Here is a 23,348-nt window from a genome sequence, read left to right as displayed (position 1 = left end):
TTCCTAACATGCTCGGCATGCGCATCCAAGAGCGCAAAATGAGCTAGACTAGCAGCTCTAGCAAGCAGCAAACCGTCAAAATTATGGTCCCAGGAAGAAATACTGCTACTAGCAGAATTGGAAAAAAGCATATGAAAATAAGAGGAATATTAATGCGATGATGGTACCACATTTGGACGATAATAACAGAAAACAAATTGCAGAAAAAAGAAGAGATAGAAGAGATAAAAGCAAACAATCCGCAAAAGATGTACTGCAAGCATCAAATGTTTCTGAAAATGGCTCTTGCAATGAACCAGAGGTTACAATGGAAGTAACAACAGAAAAGCGCAGAGACTTTATCAATCGTAAACCTGCGCAACAAATCAAGAACTTTGATGAGCTGGAAGACAGAATCACAGAAATCGAGAAGTACACCCAAAACGTAGAGCAACACGATGCTGCCATGGATCTGATGGATGAGGTAGTGACTTATATTGCAGAAAACACCACTGATATAAGTCCTACACCAGCAAGTGTACCGACAAATGAACCAGCAAGTGAACTCAATAATGAGCCTACGAACTCTGCTCAAGATGAGCACCAGAATGCCTCAGTAGGGAACAAGATAACAAAAAAAGACAAGAAAAACAGAAGGCTTAATCGGACGCACAAGAAAAATTATGCCAAAGCAAAGGACAGCTATAAAGAATACCAGGCAATGTTTAAAAAAGACAAAAAGAAAATTCCCAGGTTTATCACCGATGGGGCAGAAGATGCCACTTGCCAAATCAGTGCTGATGAAATCTTTCAATACTACAAAAACATAATTGAGAAAGAAAACAAGAAAAATCCTGATTTCATGCCGATTGTTTGGATACCAGAGGATTACGAAATTAGAAATCTATGTAAAGAAATAACACTGCTCGAAATAACTCATGCCTTTGAGAACTCCAATTTAAAGAAAGCAGTGGGGCCTGATAAGATTGGTCTGAATGACTTGTATAAAGTGCACAGGCAAACAAGACTGCTGCCCAGAATTCAATCGTCTTGGTTGTTGATGAGAAGAGTACCAGAAATTATCAAAAAGAACTGATCAATTTTGATACCCGAGAATGTACCGATTAGTGAACTTAAAAAAAACAGTAATTGGCGTCCAATTACTATCGGTACTGCATTCATGAAGTTATTCACAAAAATACTAACTAAAAGACTCTCATTTTTTGTTGACTTGAATACGAGACAAAAAAGCTTCATGAATGTGAGAGGTTGTCTCGAGAATCTGACTCTCCTGCAAAATATCATAAAGGGGGCATGAAAAAACAGTCACTCATTAGCAGTTGTGTTCATAGATATATCGAAAGGATTTGACTCTGTCAGCCATGGTCACATTATACAGAGTCTCGCAAGGCAAAGGGTCTAATCATACATCAGAGACATAATAAAGGACTTGTACACTGACTCAACAACATCTTTGAAGGGAAAGAACAGCGAAGCAACTCCTGAAATAACAATGAAATCTGGGGTCAAACAAGGTGATTCTTTATCCCCACTACTATTTAACAGTGCAATGGAAACTCTGATCTGTGATCTTCAGAAAAACGGCAAGGGCTTCACTTTTGGATCAGATGGTCTTATTGAGCAAATCACCGCTCTCGCCTTTGCTGATGACATCGCAGTACTAAGTACCTGGGAAGGAATGAGTACAAATCTGAAAATCATTGAAAAGTTCAGTAAAACTACAGGATTAAAACTTAATGTGAAAAAGACACAAGGATTTTATATCAGTCACCATAAAGAGAAAATCCTGATTAACAACTGTAAACCATGGCAATTTGAAAACGAAAATATTGAAAATATTCATCCAGGAGTAAGTGAGAGATACCTCGGATTGAACTTTGATCCACACACTGGTCATACAAGCAACAACAAAATTAATGAGGTTCTTGTCAATTGGGCTCAAAAACTTGATAACCTACCACTTAAGCCCACGCAGAAAATAGAAATGTTGTGACAGTACTTGGTACCTAAACTATCATTCAAATTGGAAATGACTGGAACAGAAGCAAAAACTTTAAATGTTCTGGATCAAACAATAAAAAAAAGTATGTCAAACACTTTCTACACCTTCCTGCATACACATGTGATGGTCTCCTATATTCGAAAAGATCATTTAGGGGCCTCAGTATACCAAAACTGTGTACACAAGTTGGTCTCAATAAAGTCAATAGTTTATTGTATCTCAGGGCAGCTCCAGACCTGTACATAGCTCATTTATTTATGTATGCAGGAGAAGATATGAATGAAAAAATTGATAACATCATCAAAACACACAAACTTAACATTTTAGACAGTAGGTTTCTGAGCTATGATTTGAAATTGTTAGCAAAAAACACAGTTGATGGACAGAATGTAGAACAATGTCATACATTCACCCCAGTACAAGGATCTGGGCCTAAATCCATTGTTTTTTTGCACTCCACACCACCCTGGGTTAGACACTGGCTATATGCAAATCAGCTCTGACCCTGTGCCTCATGGGAACAGTCCAGTCTGAACTACCAAGCCATGTCTTTCCCAGAACGGAATCAAGCATCCAAGGGTACAGGGTCAGACTGATTTGCATATAGCCATGTCTGCACTGGTATGGCAGAGTGGGCTAAAGAACGGTGATGGATTAAACCCAGATCTTTTGACTGGGTGTGAGTGTTTGATTGATTCAGATGCTCCGTCCATCACCACCCCTTTTGTACCGATTTTGGCCGCCATAAGTGTGGCAGGGTATGCTCAGACGTGAGTCCCTTGCTCACTTTGCCACTGGATTCAAGCAAGCCGGGCTGAAGACGGCTGGAATGCCAGAAACCGGTCCTCGGAAGCTTGTTTCCGGTCCAGGGAAGACATGGCTTGGCAGTTCGGGCTGGACTGTTTCCATGAGGCACAGGGTCAGACTGATTTGCATATAGCCATGTCTGATCTGGGGTGGCAGAGTGGGCTAAAGAACGGTGATGGATTAAACCCAGATCTTTTGACTGGGTGTGAGTGTTTGATTGATTCAGATGCTCCGTCCATCACCACCCCCTTTTGTACCGCTTTTGGCTGCCATAAGTGTGGCAGGGTATGCTCAGACGTGAGTCCCTTGCTCACTTTGCCACTGGATTCAAGCAAGCCGGGCTGAAGATGGCTGGAATGCCAGAAACCGGTCCTCGGAAGCTTGTTTCCGGTCCAGGGAAGACATGGCTTGGCAGTTCGGGCTGGACTGTTCCCATGAGGCACAGGGTCAGACTGATTTGCATATAGCCATGTCTGCACTGGTATGGCAGAGTGGGCTAAAGAACGGTGATGGATTAAACCCAGATCTTTTGACTGGGTGTGAGTGTTTGATTGATTCAGATGCTCCGTCCATCACCACCCCTTTTGTACCGATTTTGGCCGCCATAAGTGTGGCAGGGTATGCTCAGACGTGAGTCCCTTGCTCACTTTGCCACTGGATTCAAGCAAGCCGGGCTGAAGATGGCTGGAATGCCAGAAACCGGTCCTCGGAAGCTTGTTTCCGGTCCAGGGAAGACATGGCTTGGCAGTTCGGGCTGGACTGTTCCCATGAGGCACAGGGTCAGACTGATTTGCATATAGCCATGTCTGAACTGGGGTGGCAGAATGGGCTAAAGAACGGTGATGGATTAAACCCAGATCTTTTGACTGGGTGTGAGTGTTTGATTGATTCAGATGCTCCATCCATCACCACCCCCTTTTGTATTGAATTTGTTAGCAACATATGATTGGAGAAAAGAAGTATTTGAGAAATGGGCAAATCTCCCTGTCCAAGGTGATGGTATAAAATACTTAGCAAGTAATCCAACCTCAAACTTCTGGATCTGCAAGCATAACAAAATGAAAGAAAACCAGTACATAGCTGCGCTGATGTTAAGAGCAAATGTTTTATATACCAGGGAAACCACTAGGGGAAGAAATCGTGCATTTGCTACATGTAGGTATTGTAATGATGTTTGTAAAACAATTTCTCATATTTCAGGCGCATGTCCTAAAACTAAGGACATTAGGATAAAAAGACATAACAAAATTCTGGAATTGCTCATTGATAGAGCAAAAAGGTGTGGTTGGATGGCATATAGGGAACCTCATGTTAAGAATAATCAAGGAGAACTATGAAAACCAGATGTAGTGTTTACCAAAAATGGTACAGCTATAGTGATTGATGTTTCAATTCGTTATGAAAATTCTCAGAATTCTCTTGAATTAGCGTTTGAGAGTAAAGTGAAATACTATCAAGATCTGTCACAGCAAATCAAAGATCTCACAAAATGCAACACTGTAAAATTTCATGACTTTATCGTTGGATGTCGTGGTATTTGGCCTCAATGTAATGATGTTGTCCTGGCTGATTTAGGTCTGCAAATGCCATTCCCATTCAGGAAAAATGTTTGCCTTTCTACTTTAATGGACACTCTTAAAATGTGCCAAGTATTCATGGACAATTGAGTATCAAGCTTATACTGAGATGTACACTTTCTTGCAGCACCCATGCCACCCTTATAAAGCATAATGTTTTAACATATAGGTGTATAGTTGACACAAGATTTAGTATAGATGTGAATTTTATAGATGTGAATTTTTTTTAGATGTGCTTTTTTCTAATTAGATGTGCAATTTGTAGATGCGTATTTTTTTTAATGTGTGCTTAGAACAATTTAGATATAGTTGTGTACATCATACTTATTGAAATGTCTTGAATGATGAATAGGTCTCAAATAATTGCATACACATAATTATCACACATTGATTATTGATGTCCTGCTAATCACATTTTGATTTCTCAGGACTGTTCGTAGACCATCTTAAAATTGTTGGAATAGTACTGCAGGGTGTACTATCTCTGGCCTATATGTGATCCCAGTTCCAGTGAGGACCGCGTTCAGTGTGGCTGTACTCCGGAGCGAAAGAATGTTGTATTGTTGGAAGCAAAACCGAATTGATGCTGATGGGCGGCATAATAACCCAGAATGAGCCACCGCGAGGTGGTACAGATAGCCAAATGCCTCGTCATCTAATTAGTGACGCGCATGCATGGATGACCGAGATTCCCACTGGCCCTACCTAATATCTAACGAAACCACAGCCAAGGGAGCGGGCTTGCCAGAATCAGCGGGGAAAGAAAGCCATGTTGAGCTTGACTCTAGTCTGGCCCTTATCCTACACATGAGATGTGTAGGATAAGTGGGAGACCATCGGGCTGCCGGTGAAATACCACTACTCATCATTTTTTCACTTACCCGGTGAGGCAGGGGGGCAAGTCCCGTGGGGCTCTCGCTTCTGGCTCCAAGCGACCAGCGCCCGCTGGGCGTGACCCACTCCAGGGACAGTGGCAGGTGGGGAGTTTGACTGGGGCAGTACACCTGTCAAACAATAACGCAGGTGTCCTAAGGCGAGCTCAGGGAGGACAGAAATCTCCCGCGGAGCAGAAGGGCAAATGCTCGCTTGATCTCGATTTTCAGTATGAATACAGACCGTGAAAGCGGGGCCTCACGATCCTTCTGACTTTTTGGGTTTCAAGCAGGAGGTGTCAGAAAAGTTACCATAGGGATAACTGGCTTGTGGCGGCCAAGCATTCATAGGGACGTCGCTTTTTGATCCTTCGATGTTGGCTCTTCCTCTCATTGTGAAGCAGAATTCACCAAGCGTTGGATTGTTCACCCACTAATAGGGAACGTGAGCTGGGTTTAGACCGTCGTGAGACAGGTTAGTTTTACCCTACGGATGATGTGTTGTTGCAATAGTGAGTGAGTGATATATGCTTTATTTCGATACATAGATATCTTAAAAGCAGTACATACATTAGAAATTACATTCTTAAGGCAAAGATGAAATACATTATAAATTTAAAAAGGATAAAACAATCAACACTGTTGTAATAAATAATTAAAAAAGAAATAAATTGAAATGGAAAGCCTTTTAGAACGGATCACCCATACCCATTTTAAGAATTTAGTAACACCACAAACAATGGGGGATGATGTATCAGTCAATAAGATACGGAGGGCCACCAAATGCAGTCGTGTACCTAAAAGTCTGCACACTGGTGTAAGCCAGCGCCTCCTTGGAGCACAATAGTCCGGGCATTCAAAAAGAATGTGTGCCACCGTCTCCACCCGTGTCGAACACAGAGCACAGAAGGGTGAGGACTGGGAAGATGATTTCCACCTGGACACCAGGTTGCCTAAAGGTAAGGTACCCACTCTAAGTTTAAAGTAGAGAGCCCTGTCCAATGGAATAGAAATGAGGTCCAGATAAGGCTCATATGCAACCACGTCTTTGATTCTTAGGAATGCTGCGGTCGAGTTGCAGTGACGAGGATTGCCAATGAGTTTGGACGATACCCACTCCCAGTATAGTTTCTTCAGGGTGGCTTTGGGAGGAGCAGAACGGGTAGCCCAAGAGTCATCCAACCCCAGCTCCCCCAATAGGCTCTTAACATCCCTTAGCCATTTAATTCGATGCCATCCCTCCATTGCGATCACCTCAGACAAGCCTGCTGCATATTTATTTATTTATTTATTTCTTGTATTTGTAAAGCGCGACACTCATCCCATGGGATATCACGGCGCTGTAAGAACAAGCATTTGCAATGCAATAGGTCTCGCATTAGGCAAAGTTTGAGCTTTTAGTATTGTAAATGGCATTGGCTATTTTTTTTTTGCAGTAGTTACGTTTTGTTTTTATAAAAAGGGACATATAAACCCAATACAAGGTAGGTCACTTTTTTTCGAAATGCTGAATACATGTTCAGTTTTTTTCCCACTCAAATATGCCAGAAGAAGCCATAAGATGTAATTCGAACAAAGAATGTCACTAGAGCGTACAGTTAGGTGATGTGTATTTTTTAAGAATATTTTTGAGACGCACCTTAAGTTCAAATGCAAACTGAACACATAACTATTTGCGGTAACATCCACCCAAGTAAAAAATCCAGTACACATGTACATGTGGGGGGGGGGGGGGGTGGGTGTAAGTGTCAGAGTGTGAGCAAAAAAAAGCATATACCATTTTAGATAGTTTCTCCAGTTGCAGGAGTCCTAGGCATATCAGTGTTATTAAATAACCAGTTTTCAAAAAGATGATTATCTGGGAAAAACAACATTTCCTTAAAACGGCAAAGACTGCCTTGATGGAGTTTGGTTGAGTAAAAAAAATGCGGCAGTGCTGCTGGGCTAAAATTACAGTTATTTTGTTTTAGTTTTGTCGTTTAATTACTGCCCATGTTTGGGAGCATTAAGATGAAGTTACTGGATTTTTTGGATATGCCTAGGACTCCTGCAAGGAGCAGAGTACATTTCCCTCAAATGTTACTTTGTACGCATTAAAAACCATACATGTGTATTGAACTGCATGTGTATATAATGGGTTTGCCTAGATCACTTTGTCTTCATGCGACATCTTAATTCCAGGTATATTATTCGTTGTCTGGTTTTCATATGCCAACCACAACATTTTCCCCAAACATCGGCACAGCAGCATTGGGATTTACTTATGTTTTGTGACAGTAGGGCACAACTGGAGAAACTATCTAAAATGGTATATGCTTTTTTTTGCTCACACTCTGACACCCACCCCCCCACGTGGCTAGTGATTTTCATGCAAATTCAAAGTAAATCTAGTCCTGATGGACCAACGCTTAACACTTATGATATACCTGGTCCTTCAGCTTGAAAAGAAATTGGGTTTAAAGGAGAGGAACCCTCAAGAAGCACAGAAGATGAGAAAGAAACTGATTTAGCAATGCAAGCATGCACACAAAATACAACTAAAAGCGACCACCAGATTAATTTGGCTTATCTACAGCATTTATATAGGGCACACTAAAATACCAGTTTAGGAACATGATTAAGATATTTAAAAACGCAAACATAAAAAACGCGTTGCGACTTAGGGCCGCAAAAAACACTTAAGTGTGGCTCACATCGCTAATCTGTGTGTTGAAAGTCTGCGCTATATAAAAATGCATAAATACATACATAAATAAATACCGCCTTCGGGTAAAGTCTGCGCTATATAAAAATGCCAAATTAAATAAATACATAAATACATACCGCAAAACATCCTCGTTACAGGCAGGCCGGGGGCGGTACTGCGGGACACCTGTGACGTCTTTCCCGGGCCGCGCTCTGATTGGCTGCTGGCCCGGGACCTGACGTGCAACCAGGACGAGGAGCCGGCAGCAGGAAGTGGCGTGAGCATTGCGGCCCCGGGGCTCCCGTGACCAGGAAGGAGCCCTGGATACTGTTTCCCTTAAAGTCCCGGTCCCGAGATGGGGGACCGGGTGAAGACCCGCGGGGCGAAGCGGGCGCACTGAGGAGGCGGGGCTCCCATGTGGAGAGAGAGTCCCGCGTGATGTGGGGAGAGCCTGCAGCTGCGGAGGAAGGGAAGGAGCCTGGAGACCCGGGGAGCGCCTGCCAGACACCGGTGAGTGGAGCCGGGAGGAGAGGGGCTGGTGTGTGTGGAGGGGTTTCTGTGTATGCGTGTAGGTGCGACGGGGGTGTGTGTGCCTGTGTATGGATGTGTATGTGCGCATGCGTGAGTGGCGGTGTGGCTGTGTATGTGCGCATGCGTGAGTGGCGGTGCGCGTGCAGGCAGAGAAATCCAAGCAAAGCTCGTACACCTTCTCGTCCTTCCTTCCCTCGAGACAGCTAGCTATACGTCTCCGACCCTGGACGCATCCTTTGGATGCTCATTCCAGGGCGAGACCTAAAAAGAAGCAAAAGGACTTGACATTCAAGTTTTGGAGAACTGGAGTTTGTCTCGCCACGCAGATTTTTTTAAGTTGTGAAAAGTAAGCATAAACATCGCAAGCACCAAATGTGCTACATGAACAATGACGAGGTAAAAACCGCTCCGACTGTCTAGGATCTGCGACGGTCATGTTTGTATTAACACTTTCAATGGAGTAGGACTTGTGTTACTCGGATGCCAGAGAGTTGGATTATATCACTCTGCGTTTCCGAAGAAGCTAGCCGAGTTTCAACCAAGTCACCATTTTATTTTTGAAATAATCTGCTATCAAAAATTCCGACTCAGAAAACCCAACACAGTCTCTGTGATAGCTACTCACCTCCTTGGCATAGTCCTTGTGAGAGCAGCAGCAGCAATGAGAGTTCACAATTACAAACACGGGACACACATTTTCCTGCTATAATCCATCTGAACAAAGGTCACAAATTGGAAGGAAATGAGAAGTTAATCCAACGGAGAACTCGGACAAGAAGTGCCCAAGATCAGAGTGTGCTAGCCGACAGCAGGGCACAGATAAATGCTCACATCAAAGTGAGACAGGAGCATTGTTTCAGATTTGCACACGACTTATGCCGATTTCTGAAAGAAGTCCGAAGAGCTTGGCTCGCGTTCAGTCTCTGTCAAAGCTATATTAAATATGAAAGATAACTCTTCTGAGCCCCTCCCACTCTCTTTTCCACCACTAGGAGTATTATGTGCAAACAGGCCACAAGCCACCATGCAGCGACTGTCCCACCCACCGTTTGCACGAAGGCTCGGCCCAGATGTAAACACAGCAAAGATTATCACACCCTGCAACCCGCAAGTGGTCAGTCATATACAAAAATGTATGGAAACTGATACTATATTATGAGCAAGCAAGGACAGGCGAGCATCCAGGCAAGCCAGCCATAAACCTGCACCCGCTGTTCACAGCTCTTGGAGACGACAGAAGGGTTGTATGGAGCCCTGCAGGAAACTCGAGTTATTAGCATTATTATTTGGGCTGGGAATGCACCCCTGTATTATCGGTTAGTTTGGGATGGCCACTTCACTTGCGGGTCAGATTAAAACGACTGCTTTCTCGAACCATTACACTTAACTTTTAAATTAAACATACCAATAAAAATAACACTATGCCAGTTATAATTTAAGTGAACATCCGTAAATGGGAAAATTCATGACAGTTTCCAAGAGGCAAAATACTAAAACTGATCCATTGTTTTTAGTTGATAATTTAGCAAACACCGAAGCAATCCCAGTCAATTTCGATTAAAAAAATAAGACGGCTTTGAAAGGAACATTTTTCGACGCAATCAAAATTGTAATTGGGCATTAAAATAATTTCTAAAACAACACAAATTCATGGACTTGTGGTGTGCCGTTGCAAAACTCCATTGCGGGACTCATTTCAGCACTGAGTGAAAAAGGCAGGTGTTCAATTAAATCAGCCAGATCTCACTCACCTGGGCAGCAGAGGGGGCAAGGTGAAAGCAAAGCCGATGGAAACATTGACAGAAATGCCTTACTCTGACCTGCTTGCGCACGTGGTTACTGGCACAGACTCAACCAAATCCCTGGAGATACAGATGATGCGCTCTTCACCACCTAAGACTCAGGTTTTTTTTAGCACAAAAACTGAAATCACAAAGTGCATGTTGCACACCACAGTGTTAGAAAAGCACACGGGGGGTGGGGGGGGGGAGTGGGGGGCTGGGAGGTGAGCAGCTGCACTATTAGAGGAACAAGTATGGCGTATGCCTACATGGGAGGAATGTTACCTTAGTTAGCTATTCGAATCAATTTCCACACTAGACAGAACGTACAAACCCCGTGGTCCAAGGCTAATGAATTCAGCAACAAAGTCACATTACACGAATAAAAGGGCCATAAAAAAATCCATTATTTCCCAAGAGGTTTTTACAGTGGCGGTCAGAACTGGTTTGCTACCGGTACAGACCATTCCCTTCCAAGAATTTAAAATGCCTCGGGATTTTAATACAACAAAACACACACAATACTAGTCTCTGCGCTCCGCCACAATCCCGTCTGAGAGAACGCAGCGCCAATGGACATGGTGACATGGCGGAGTTGTTTGGCTAAAACAGAACAACAAGAAGCCGTGAGCGTGCACACTCCCGAACTTCCGGTTTTGGGATGTGCACGCTCACGGCCGTCGTGGGGCGGGACTTCCGTCTTTACGAGAAGCCCGCGCCCACGGAGTGGATGGCCAGAGGACCGGTGGCAGCTGAGGCCGCTGATGCGGTAAGTGGGGCATAGTGGGGGGCGCGGTGTGTGTGTGTGTGTGTGTGCGTGACTGTGTGTGTGTGTGTGTGTGCGTGTGTGTGTGCGTGCGTGTGTCTGCGCGTCTGTCTGTGTGTGTGTCTGTGTGTATGCCTGTGCCTGCAAGGCATTATGGGCTGCGCCGCATATTAAATGAGCGGCTCTCCCGCTGCTCCGGGGAGAGCCACGCTGGCGCTTCGCCGCTTCCTGGGCCATAGATGGGGGGTCTCTGTGTGTAGGTGCGACGGGGGTGTGTGTGCCTGTGTATGGATGTGCGCATGCGTGAGTGGCGGTGTGGCTGTGTATGTGCGCATGCGTGAATGTTGGTGCGCGTGCAAGCAGCTGAATCCAGCCGGGGAGAAGCGCGTGACAGTTTTTTGTCCGTCATTCCCCCGTGTCAGCTCGCTATAAGTCTCCAGCCCTGGACGCATCCTTCGGATGCGAATTCCAGGGCGAGACCTAAAAAGGAGACTGCTGAAACAGTGCTGGGAAGTTTGTTTTTGGGAAAGAGTTGGGTTTTTAATTTTTGGCGGAATTGGAGGAGGTCTGTGGTGTGTCTGAGGTCCGCAGGTAACTCATTCCATCTTTTAGCCGCTAAATATGAGAAGGCGCGTCCACCTGTCCTTGCCTTGTAAATGCGTTTGGGTTTCGCCAGGGCTGAGTTGTTGGATCTTAGATTCCTGTTAGGAATGTAAAATTCGATTTTTCCTTGAAGGATGGTAGGGCCCATTTTGTGGAGAGCTCTGTGCGCGTGACAGAGTAGTTTGAAAGTGGCCCTCTGACGCATTGGTAGCCAGTGAAGTTTTTTAAGGCATGCGGAAGCCGAGTCTCGCTTGCCTTTGTTACAGACCAGTTTAGCCGCCTGGTTTTGTAGGACCTGTAGGCGGGAGAACAGTTGCTCGTTCATCCCTTCGAACAGGGCATTACCGTAATCCAGGCGGCTGACCAGGAGGGCCTGGGTAATTGTGCCTCGACAATCCAGAGGTATCCAGGAAAAAAATGTTGCCAGAAGTTTGAGAATTGCGAAACCTTTGCCCCAGAGTATGCGTATGTGGTCCTTCATGGACAGAGCGTCATCCATCATGATACCAAGATTTCTGGCGTACTGTTTCGGGATGGGGGCTGATCCCAGAGACGGTGGCCACCACGTATCATTCCATGAGAGTTTGGCTCCTCCGAACAGTAGTATCTCCGATTTCCCGGCGTTTAGTTTCAGGCAATGGTTACGCATCCATTCTGCCATTTCGGAGAGGCAACTGTGAAGTTTTTTCTTCGTTGTTTCCGACCCTTCCTCCATTGTCACCATCAGCTGTGTGTCATCGGCATAAGAACATATGCCGATGCCCCACTTTCTTCCAATGTCGGCCAGAGATGAAACATAGACATTAAAGAGAGTGGGGCTTAGTGAGGCCCCTTGTGGGACCCCACAGCCGATGGGACAGGGTTTTGAATGAAATTGGCCCATGTGCACTGCTTGGGTGCGATTGCTAAGGAATGATTTAATCCATTTTAGCGCAGAAGATTGCACTCCTTTGCTCAGGAGGATGTTTAGTAGACAGTCGTGTGATACCGTGTCAAACGCTGCTGACAGGTCTAGCAGTATCAGAGCCACAGATCCCCCTTGATCTGTGATGCATCTGACACTGTCCGACACTGCCAGCAACGTTGCTTCGGTGCTATTGTTGGCTCTAAAGCCGGTCTGGGTAGGGTCCAGAAGTGAGTTGTCTTCCAGGTATCTGGATAGTTGTAAATTAACCATTTTCTCCAAAGCCTTGGAGAGGTAAGGGAGCTTGGAAATTGGCCTGTAGTTCTCCGGGTTAAGGATGTCGGATCCGGCTTTCTTCAGGAGGGGGGTTACAGATGCGTGTTTCCAGATTTCTGGGAAGGACGCGGTGGTGAGGGACTGGTTAAAAAGTTTGGTGATGAAAGGGCAAAGTGTCGGTGCAATTTCGGAAAACACAAAATGGGGACATGGGTCTGCGGGAGAGCCGGATTTGATTGTCTTTAAAACTGATAATACCTCATTTTCAGAAAATGGGTGAAAGTTGGTTAGACGTGGGGAGTTGCCTACATCTGAATGGACATTGTCTTTGTCTGATGTTGGCAAATTTTCATCGGGGTTACCTGGCATGGAAGGGGAAAGTGAGGGGGTGAAGGTGGAGTAGATTTTGTTAATCTTCTCGGCGAAGAAGGTGCTGATACGTTCACAGGCCTCAGTTGAGGGGGTGAGGGTTTGTGAGGTACTGGATGGATTACTAAGCTCCTTTACAATTTTGAATATTTCTTTTGCGGAGTTATGGTTTTCATGGATTCGTTGCGTGAAGAATGCTTTTTTCGCATCTCGAATGGCAAGAATGTATTGTTTCCGCTTGGTGACATAATTTGCCCTAGTTTCTGAGTCTTTGGTTTGTCTCCATCGATGTTCAGTTTTTTGGCATTCCTTTTTAAGGCTTTTGAGGAGAGGGGTATACCATTTTTCTCTGGTAGTTGTTTTTTTTCTTAATTCCCGCAGGGGTGCTAGTTTGTCTAGCGTTTGGCGAATTCCGGTTTCTAGCAGAGTGACGTTATTACAGATGGGGGAGTCATCCTGCAGAGTGAAGTCTATCTCCAGAAAGTGATTTTGGAAGTTGGAGTCATTGATTAGTCTCCAGGCTCTGTTGGTGGTGGGGAGGGTGGGTCTGGACTTCGCGGGTTTACCGAGAAGTTTAAGAGAGAAAGAAAGCATGGAGTGGTCGGACCAGGACAGGGGGAGGATTTCCTTCATGGTAATCGACTCCATATTAGTAAAGAGGAGATCCAAGGTGTGTCCTACTGAGTGCGTGGGGCCCTCGACCAGCTGCTTGAGTTGAAAGATTTCCATGTCATACTTTAGCTGTCCAGGGGCATGAGTATTTTCATAGTGGACATTGAAGTCACCAATGACCATGTAATTTTTATGTTTCAGGGAGGATGGAAGCAGTTGGTTCAGTAATTTAGTGCCGATGCTAGCTTGTTGTCCTGGTGGATTATAGACAACAGCACCGGCTAATATGATAAGGTTCTCTACGAGAATTTTAAATGGTAGTATCTCATGTTCGGGGTAGACGGTTATCGTCTCCGTGAGGCATGTTAGGTGGTCTCTGAAAATTACCGCGACTCCACCTCCTTTCTTTTTGCTTTGTCTGTTTTGTGTGATTATTTTGTATTCAGGTGGAAGGGCGTTGGCCAGGTCTGGAGCGCTGGCATCAGATAACCATGTTTCGGTAATAAAAACCAAGTCAGGGTTCCTGGATGTCAATATGTCCCAGATGTCTAGTGCATGTTTAGGTAGAGATCTGGCATTGAAATATAGGCAGTCCAGTTCCAGCTGATTACTAGTGGAGAATGTGTGGTGAACAGTTGGGAGTTGACCCAAACTTGACCATCGGCATGAGCGGCAAGAGGTAGGTCCATAAGATAGGCCAGGGCCGGTTTGGATGCATGGGTGCGATCTAGTAACCGTGGTGGTTTTGTTGAGAGTTAGTAGGTCATTGCGGGTGTAGCAGATGGGTTTGACCGTGGATGAGCTGGATCCTGCAGGGGGTATAGCCCCTAGTCCCGGTCGGTCACGGACGGGCGCAGACGGGCTTGCCTTAGGCGCGCCTTCGGCGCGCAAACGTCGCGCCCGCTGCGCTCGCCCGCTGCGCGACCGGGAATTACACATATTTTATAGTGCTCTGGGGTTGTGGGACAGAGGGGCGTGGCCTAAAAGGGGCGTGGCCTCTGCTCGTGGCGGGAGGGCGCGAGGGGGAGAACACGTGTGACGTCAGCGTAGTAACTTGCAATAGTCAAGCTAAATCCAAACACATAGTGAATATTCAAAATTCAGTGATCAAGAGCACAAGTGGAGGCTGTAATAAGATCTATAGTCCGTTCTTATAGTGTTCATTTCCTGTTTAATGTTCCAAAATCATAAGCCAACACGTGTTTCATCGCAGGGAACAACTGCGAATCTTCAGGGCTGGAAAAGATGGCTTGTATGATAAGTGTTTCAAGTCGAAAACACTTGAGTTATAGAGGCGAAAAAGAGCCGGTCAGTGTGTAGACTCTGGTTCTTGTCGGGAAAAAGAGGTTGTGGATCGTAGTTCATCTACTGAGCTGTGGCCTGGTCTAGGCAAGCTCTGGATTCTCAAAATTTTTCGGACTTCCGGTAGAGGGCCGATATTTAACGTTTTTAGGAATGATCTCGATTTTTCACCGATGGAGTGAAAACCGGGAGGAGACAGGTCTTCGTGACAGGGCGGGTGTGCCTCTGTTCACGGAGTATTTCGTCTTAGTGAAGAAAATCCCCCTCTTGAGTTTCCCGGCGCCGTGTTCCTGGTACGGACCAAACGCCGGGAAACTCAAGAGGGGGATTTTCTTCACTAAGACGAAATACTCCGTGAACAGAGGCACACCCGCCCTGTCACGAAGACCTGTCTCCTCCCGGTTTTCACTCCATCGGTGAAAAATCGAGATCATTCCTAAAAACGTTAAATATCGGCCCTCTACCGGAAGTCCGAAAAATTTTGAGAATCCAGAGCTTGCCTAGACCAGGCCACAGCTCAGTAGATGAACTACGATCCACAACCTCTTTTTCCCGACAAGAACCAGAGTCTACACACTGACCGGCTCTTTTTCGCCTCTATAACTCAAGTGTTTTCGACTTGAAACACTTATCATACAAGCCATCTTTTCCAGCCCTGAAGATTCGCAGTTGTTCCCTGCGATGAAACACGTGTTGGCTTATGATTTTGGAACATTAAACAGGAAATGAACACTATAAGAACGGACTATAGATCTTATTACAGCCTCCACTTGTGCTCTTGATCACTGAATTTTGAATATTCACTACGTGTTTGGATTTAGCTTGACTATTGCATGTTACTACATAGTATTATCATATCATACAATTTGTGTATAGTGCAGGGGCACTGCAGTTTGAATTGACATAGACCAGTTTCTGGTCTAAATTGAGTGGTTGGGAGGTGTTACCACTCGCCCCATTGCCTACACTGTTCACTTTGCCATCTATACCCATCAGCGGCTACCCAGGTGTGCGCCACATTACTCTGTAGCACGAAAAGACCTCTGCAGTTGTGTTTGAAGCGTGTGACGTCAGCGCTGGCTCCGCTGAGTACACGGCAGTTCTGTCCGGTGAGTCAAATCAATGCACAAGTATTCTGTGACAAATAAAGTTTCAAAGCAGATTATTCAGTGACACAAAATTATTTACAAAGCAGGTTGCCTTACTCCCGGCTTTCCGCCTCAGGAGTCGACCCTTGATCTTTGCTTGGAGCCCTAACACAGCGCTTTTTATGCGCGAGTGTTTGTTTGGGGGCGTGGCCTAAAAGGGGCGTGGCCTCCGCTCGTGGCGGGAGGGCGTGAGGGGGAGAACGCTTGTGACGTCAGCGCTGGCTCCGCTGAGTACACGGCAGTTCTGTCCGGTGAGTCAAATCAAATGCACAAGTATTCTGTGACAAATAAAGTTTAAAAGCAGATTATTCAGTGACACAATATGAATATGAGCATATGAGGCTAGCTCAGGGACCCTCCACAAGCGAGCCCACAAGAGCAAAGGCCGGAGGCGCGCCTGGTCCGCAATTGATCTGCAGCCCAAGTCAAGAAGCACCGGGACTGTGGGTGTGCTCATTGGGAGCGCCATAAGTTCTTTCAGGAATTTACTTTCTGCTTTAGCTAATACCTCAAGGTTTGAGGTGCCCCACAACTCCGCCCCATACAGGGCGGCAGTGACCCCTCTGGCTTTATAAATGTCTATAACCGGGGAAATGCAATGTTTAGCAGATGAGCGATGTTCCCTGAGTAGGACACCAGTAACCCTTTTGTGGCTGAGCAGCATCTTTTGAATGTGTGGGGACCAGCTCATGGAATTACTAAGGCGGATCCCCAAGTAATCGAACTCACAGACCCTCTCCAGGGGAACAGAGTTTAAAACCGGGGGGGGGTCCTAACTTTTTAGGAGGGTTCATGGTCAAATATTTGGTCTTGTCTACATTAATCGTCAAGCCCCTGAGAGAGCAGAACTCCTGGAAGTGATTGAGGAGCTTTTGGAGACCCTGAGGTGTCTTTGCGATAAGAAGGGTGTCGTCAGCGAAGAGCAGGGTGGGGATCCGAGTGCCCGCCAGGGACGGGGCATCTGCTGGTTCTTTAAGCAGGTGCTCTACCACACCATTCACATAAAATGACAATAGTGTGGGAGCTAACACGCATCCCTGGCGGACACCCCTACACACCAGGATCCTGTTGGTTTTCTCCCCATTCGTGCCCCATCGCACCTGTGCATAATTATCTATATGAAGTTTAATCAAGAGCGACAGGATGTAGGGGGGCAGCCCCAGCCCCTGCAGAACCCTCCATAATTCCTCCCTAGGCACTAGGTCAAAGGAGGTCTTCAGGTCAATGAAGGCCAAGTAAAGACTGCCTTTCCCCAGCACCACCACCTTCCAATACAGGAGCATCAACCTGAAGGCCTGTTCGATCGTCCCAGTGTCTGATCGGAATCCCGCCTGGAAGTCAGACAGTATCTTGTGGTCATCAGCCCATTGGAGGACCCTCCCCAAAATCACCTTCCCAGCCACCTTTTGGGAAGAGTCGATGAGGCTAATGGGCCTGTAATTGGCGGGGCTGTCCCGGCACCCCTTTTTGAATATCGGGACAACCTCCGCCCCCTTCCAGGAGTCAGGCACTAGTGCACCCCTCATGATTGCGTTTAGTAGCGTAGCGACCAATTGACCCCATTCCTTCGGATCGGCTCGTAACAAGTCACCTGGTATCCCATCCAGCCCAGCTGCTTTTAATGGGACCAGGGACTTAATTACGGCCTCCACCTCCCTCGCGGTAAAGTCATCACTGCCCCTAGCAAGAACATCATCCTCCAGGGAGAAAGACTCACTAAGAACCCCTTCAGGTTGGGAATACAGGGCCTCGAAGTGGTTGTACCAGATCTGGGCGGGGATGGTACACGTAACCAGCGATACGTCTGGCCTGTTCCTAGTTCTAACCAAACTCCAAAAGCACCTTGCATCCTTTCCCTTACTTGCTACCAACAGGTCTTCCCAGAACTTCTCCTCCCACTCCTTTTTCGCTGCCCTTAAGGTGTAGGAGTAGTCCTTCCTTGCTACCCTGATTGCTAGTTGGGACTTAGATTTAACTGCCCCTATCAAGGCTTTTTCCAGGGTCCTGCATTTTGTTGTGTACCATCCCTGTCTATTCGTGGGTTTAGTCCTATTAGTAGCACCAGAAGAGCTTGTGGGTAAGATGAAAAGCTTACTTAGGGCCCTGGTTAGATCAAAAAAAATCTGCGTGGTATCCTCAGGCACATGGGGCAATGAGCCCAGATTTCTCTGGGCTGCAGCCAGCAGTGCCCCTATGGCTGAGACTTTCTCAACAGACAAGACAAGCTTGGCCCACTTCAATTTCCTCCCACAGTTAGATACATTGGCCATCTGGAAGTTGGATCCCGACAGAGGATGTAATCCAGCCTTGCCCCATAGCCACTCAGGAGATAATACAAGAGAGAGAAGATTATGATCGCTCTCAATGGTCTGAATAATCTCCATGTCACTCAGGGTGCTCCATAGGCATACGTCGAGAAGAATGTAATCTATTCTAGACGTATGATTGGGCCTATTGTAAGTGTGTGCACCAATCAAATCAGATTTGGGCCTCACATTGACCGCCCTCAGATCAAATTCCAATTGAGGGCGTTGATCTGCAACGCCACTTGTGACCACCTTTAGATGGGGGGCAGAGCCAGGGCCGGAATCCCCTTTCTCGAATCCTCCTCTTCTATGCCTAGCACGTCGTCAGGGCCCAGGGGCTCGAACGTACAATTTAGATCACCCGCCACCAAAGTGCACGATTTTCTTGGCCGCTGCCTAAGGAGATCTTCCAAAAGAGCAATGGTGGGTGATTGAACGCCTCCCCTAGTGCCTCTAGCATAGATGTTGAAAATATCTAGGAGCAGACATCCCCGAGAATCCTTTAACGTGATGTTGAGGATGTCTGGTGAGTTTGTAGGGTGCTCCTCCACCCTGCAATCTAGGGAAACAGCAACCCAAATGAGGAGACCACCCGAAGGGCGACCCCTCCCTGACAAAGGGGAGACAGCTGGAACAAAGTGGGATGAATATCCCACCTTATGGCAGGGCTCCTTACCCCACGTCTCCTGGAATATACAGATGGAATATCCCTCCACAAGAGCGTTCCAATCAGGCAACCCCAACTTCCTATCGATTCCAGCGATGTTCCAGCTGAAAATCCTAAGGACTGGATCCGCCACAGCTGGATCACCGCCAGAGTCGAGGCCTCCTCCCACCTTCAACGGGTCCTGGGTCGTTTGGCTGCCAACCCCACCTTGCCTCCCGGGAGGCTGATTACTCTCTAGAATGGGAGCGGGGACTGCCATACTCTGAGGGAGTATACCATGGTCAATGGTCAGACCTCTCAGTTCAATGACATCACCTGAACCACCAACTCCGGGGACCTCCCCAGCGATGCCGTCGGTTCAATAACCCGGTGGTCTCCACCCTGGCGATGGCCAGACTGCCTGAGGATAGAATTGAGGGTTAGTGGGAAATTCAGAATAGGCGGAGCTATTGCTCCAACCCATGCCGAAATCTCGGCCAATCGGGGGGGTGACTGATCTTGGGTAAAAAAAGGTTAGGTCCACTCTGCCAATTCCCGGCCCCCCGGAGTTAGGTTTGTATTTGCAAATAGTTTGTGCTACTCTACTATCCCTGAAATTCACCACCACGCAGTCTCCTTCCCAATGCTTGTGGCCATGACCCACCCAACCCACCCTTCTGGCTCCTATAATTGATCCATCAAGGCCCCTAGGAAGGGGTCTGTTGGACTCTAGCCAGTGCAACGTTTTATTTGTTAAGGCTTGAGGGGATTCATTTTGATCAGCCTTCAGGGTGGGTACATTTATAAGGACAACAACATAAGGGTGACAGTCTGGGGGTAGGTCCATAGGAGGGGATATTGGAGCAACTTTGGGTAGTGGAACTTTTGGGACAGCTTTAGTTGATAGTGTTTGTGGGTGGATAGGAGCAGGATTATTATTCATAGTTTTGGCTGGACAAGCCTGACTATTAACTTTACCTTTACCTGTCCCCTTTGGTGTTCCCTTCGATTTAGCAGGACCACTCCCACCCGGCAACTCAACCCGGCCAGGCTTCGTGCCCGGGACTTTAGAGGGCATGGGACTACTTAGATGGACTTGCGTTTTTTGGCCAATACTCCCAGAGGTAGCCACAAGCGGCACTGAGGGAATATTGTCAGTCAACTGGGCAGTTACCTAGATAGCCGCAGAGGGTACAACAGGCAAAGCCTGCTGGGGCTCTGCGGTTTTCCTGTTTCCAGTGGGCCCTCCTTGTCCCTCTTCCCTTATCCTAGAATGTAGTTTAATGAGTGCTTTCAACGAAAAAAACTATCTAGGGTTGACTGTTCAAACCTGTCTATCCTGTCACCCAGCCCTGTTACTCTGTCGACAATCGGGGACAACAATGTTTTCAGCAATTCCTCGATTTGTGCAATAGAAACAGGGACACAGGGAGCCGGTGGCTGGTAACTAAAAAAGGGAGCTGCACCTGCTTCTACTAGGTTGGGACCACTCCCCTTGGTAGAAGAAGAGGGATTAATCGGGCCCAAACCCTCACCCGTTTTAGTACGTATGCCCTTAGTCCCCTGTCTCCTTGGTTTCTTGCACAATTTCAAAGAGCTTCTTTTGCGCGGGCTAGCAATCCTTTTCCTTTTGATGGTTACAGGGATCTTTCTAGCCAACGGCGGGGTGCCTAGTGACTTTGGATTTTCCACTGTGGGGGGAGAACAGGCAGGGCCTGCTATGGGAAGAGGGGATGCAATAAGAGACAAGGCTGGATTGCCACCGTCCTCAGTGGGAGGTATGGATGATTCAGCCAGCCTCTCCAATCTATCAATGCTAGCCCTCAGAGATGCAACCCTCGATTCATCAGATACATGAGGTGTGGCTAAAAGGGGAACAGGGTTACATACAGGTGACACTGCCTGAGCTAAAAGGCCAAGGGATGATCTTTTAGACGGGTGAAAATCTTGCGAAAGTCGCCGCTCCGTCATTACAATCTCCTTCTCTATGACGGCTGCAACCCGTGTAATGAATTTGTCCATAGTACCTATAACGCTACTGGGTCCCGCCTCCCCCCCCTCCCCTCAAGCTCTTCCCCGAATGGGTAGACATTAGTACAGACTATTAGGAAAGAGCAGATACCCTTATTAGCGTAAGAATGTCAACCAGGTCTGGAGTATAGAGTTGCGATATCAGAGGGGTGGCCCAGCCCAGCCTCAGACAGCCCCTGACTGCCACAGACTGCCCGCCCTTTGCCCAGGCTTCGCTCGGCGTTCCGCTCGCGTTCCGCTACGCGCCAGTCGTGCTATTAAGTAGAAAGCGTTGCGGGCGGGGGGCGTGGTTTCGATGGGGCGCGGCCAAGATCTCCGAGGCTTTGCAGGGACTCCTGGTCGAGCGAGTCCCTGCCTCGCTCCGCCCTTCTCGTAGTCGCCGAGTGTTCCTCCTCTCCTCCCTGGTTCACCGCAGGAGCAACACCAAAGCCCCTCGCTTCTGCCCGCGATGCGGCACCCGCGAAGCGGGTGCGGCGAGGAGTAGCGGGAGTAGCGGTATCCCTCGGGAGTGAGGGATAAAGGGCAGCCCAGGTCTCCGCACAGCACACAAGCCCCACGGGTCCTCGTCAGGTAAGCTCTCCCCACAAAGTAATTTTCGATAGGCTCCAGCTTAAGTCTACTTTGCATTCTAAAGAGGTTTCTGCACTTCCTACTTTGCAATAGTAATCCTGCTCAGTACAAGAGGAACCGCAGGTTCAGACATCTGGTGTATGTGCTTGGCTGACGAGCCAATGGGGTGAAGCTACCATCTGTGGGATTATGACTGAACGCCTCTTAGTCAGAATCCCCCCTAAACCATAATGATACCGCAGTGCCGTGGAGCCTCGGTTCGCCTGGGATAGCCGGCCTCTCTCTGGGGGCCGGTGCGTAGAGCGGCTCGCTTGGGGACCAGAGTGTGGACGGAAGGGGGTGTCCTCTATTGCCCTTAGTGCACCGCATGTTCGTGGGGCACCTGGCGCTAAATCATTCGTAGACGACCTGATTCTGGGTCAAGGTTTCGTAAGTAGCAGAGCAGCTACCTCGCTGCGATCTATTGAAAGTCATCCTCTGAGCTAAGCTTTTGTCTCTCCGTGCGTGGGCGCCCGCGGAAGCCTTCCTCCACCACACCCAGGGGTGGGTTCCTCTGCTGCCGGGCCAGTGGGAGGGACGCGGAGGGGGTAACGCGGGCCCGCGGGAGGCCGCCTCCACCATGTGCCCTCCAGTACGGGGGCCTCCCCCGCCCATGTCTGCCCCACCGGGGTACGGGGACGGGGGCCACCATCCCTCGCAAGTCGGCAGGGTGACCAGATGGCCTGGGCCACCAGCAGGGCCGCTCCCCTTCCCGCTGCTCCTGGGCAAGTCGGGCAGGGAGGCGAGCAGCAGCCACCTGGGGGAAGGAGCCTCCAGAGGTGTTGCCTCGGTGCCCCCAGCCACCCTCGCCGGACTGCAAGGGCGACTGGGTACGGCACCCTCCCAGGCCATCTGGGCGCTGGGTCATCCCGGGCCATCTGGTCGCCTGGCTGCGCGACCAGATGCCCCTGCGGGCCGGGTGACCAGATGGCCCTGCAGGCAGGGTGACCAGATGGCCCTGCGGGCTGGGCGGCCAGATGGCCCTGCGGGCTGGGCGGCCAGATGGCCCTGTGGTCTGGCGGCCAGGCTAACTCCAACTTTTGTCCTTCCCCAAAGTTCTGTAAGCACCCACTACGTGGGGGCTTAGTAGTCGAGGAAATCGGGCTCCCCGGGCAGGCCGTCTGGGAGAGGACGTGGCCGGGGCTTAACTCTCCTTCGTTCCGGCCGAGGGTCCTGGTGCTGGGGACAGGTGTTCCACCGGGGTCCCTGGGAGGCTCTCCCCGGTCCGGCTAGGGTTGGGAAGCTGGGCCGGGGCCTGGAGCTTGAGATCCGTCCTGCAAGCCAGCCGAGGTTCCGGATGTTCATCGGGGCCAAGGTAGGCTCTCCCCGGCCTGGCCAGGGTTCAGAAGCAGGGACCGGGCCCGGGGCTTGAGCTCTCTCTGGAAGGCCCTGGGGTGCTGGAGCCTCCCCATGCTGGACAACAAGCCGAGGGTTCGGGTGCCGGGGACCTGGGTCCATCAGGGCCCGGGGAGGCTCCCCGCTGGCCTGGCTGGGTGTTGGAAGCAGGGACCGGGCCCGGG

The 23,348-nt window shown here is 48.2% G+C and overlaps 1 pseudogene; it reads left to right on the top strand.

Annotated features, from left to right (window-relative positions):
• LOC144783679 (28S ribosomal RNA) overlaps positions 1-5,984 on the top strand; it is a 9,204-nt pseudogene extending 3,220 nt beyond the window's left edge.
• The last annotated feature ends 17,364 nt before the right edge of the window (positions 5,985-23,348 follow it).

Source organism: Lissotriton helveticus, chromosome 9 (genome assembly GCF_964261635.1).
Source record: "Lissotriton helveticus chromosome 9, aLisHel1.1, whole genome shotgun sequence".
NCBI classification, from domain to species: domain Eukaryota; kingdom Metazoa; phylum Chordata; class Amphibia; order Caudata; family Salamandridae; genus Lissotriton; species Lissotriton helveticus.
The sequence above is the reverse complement of the archived record's forward strand: the minus strand, read 5'-3'. Positions and strand labels throughout refer to the sequence as shown.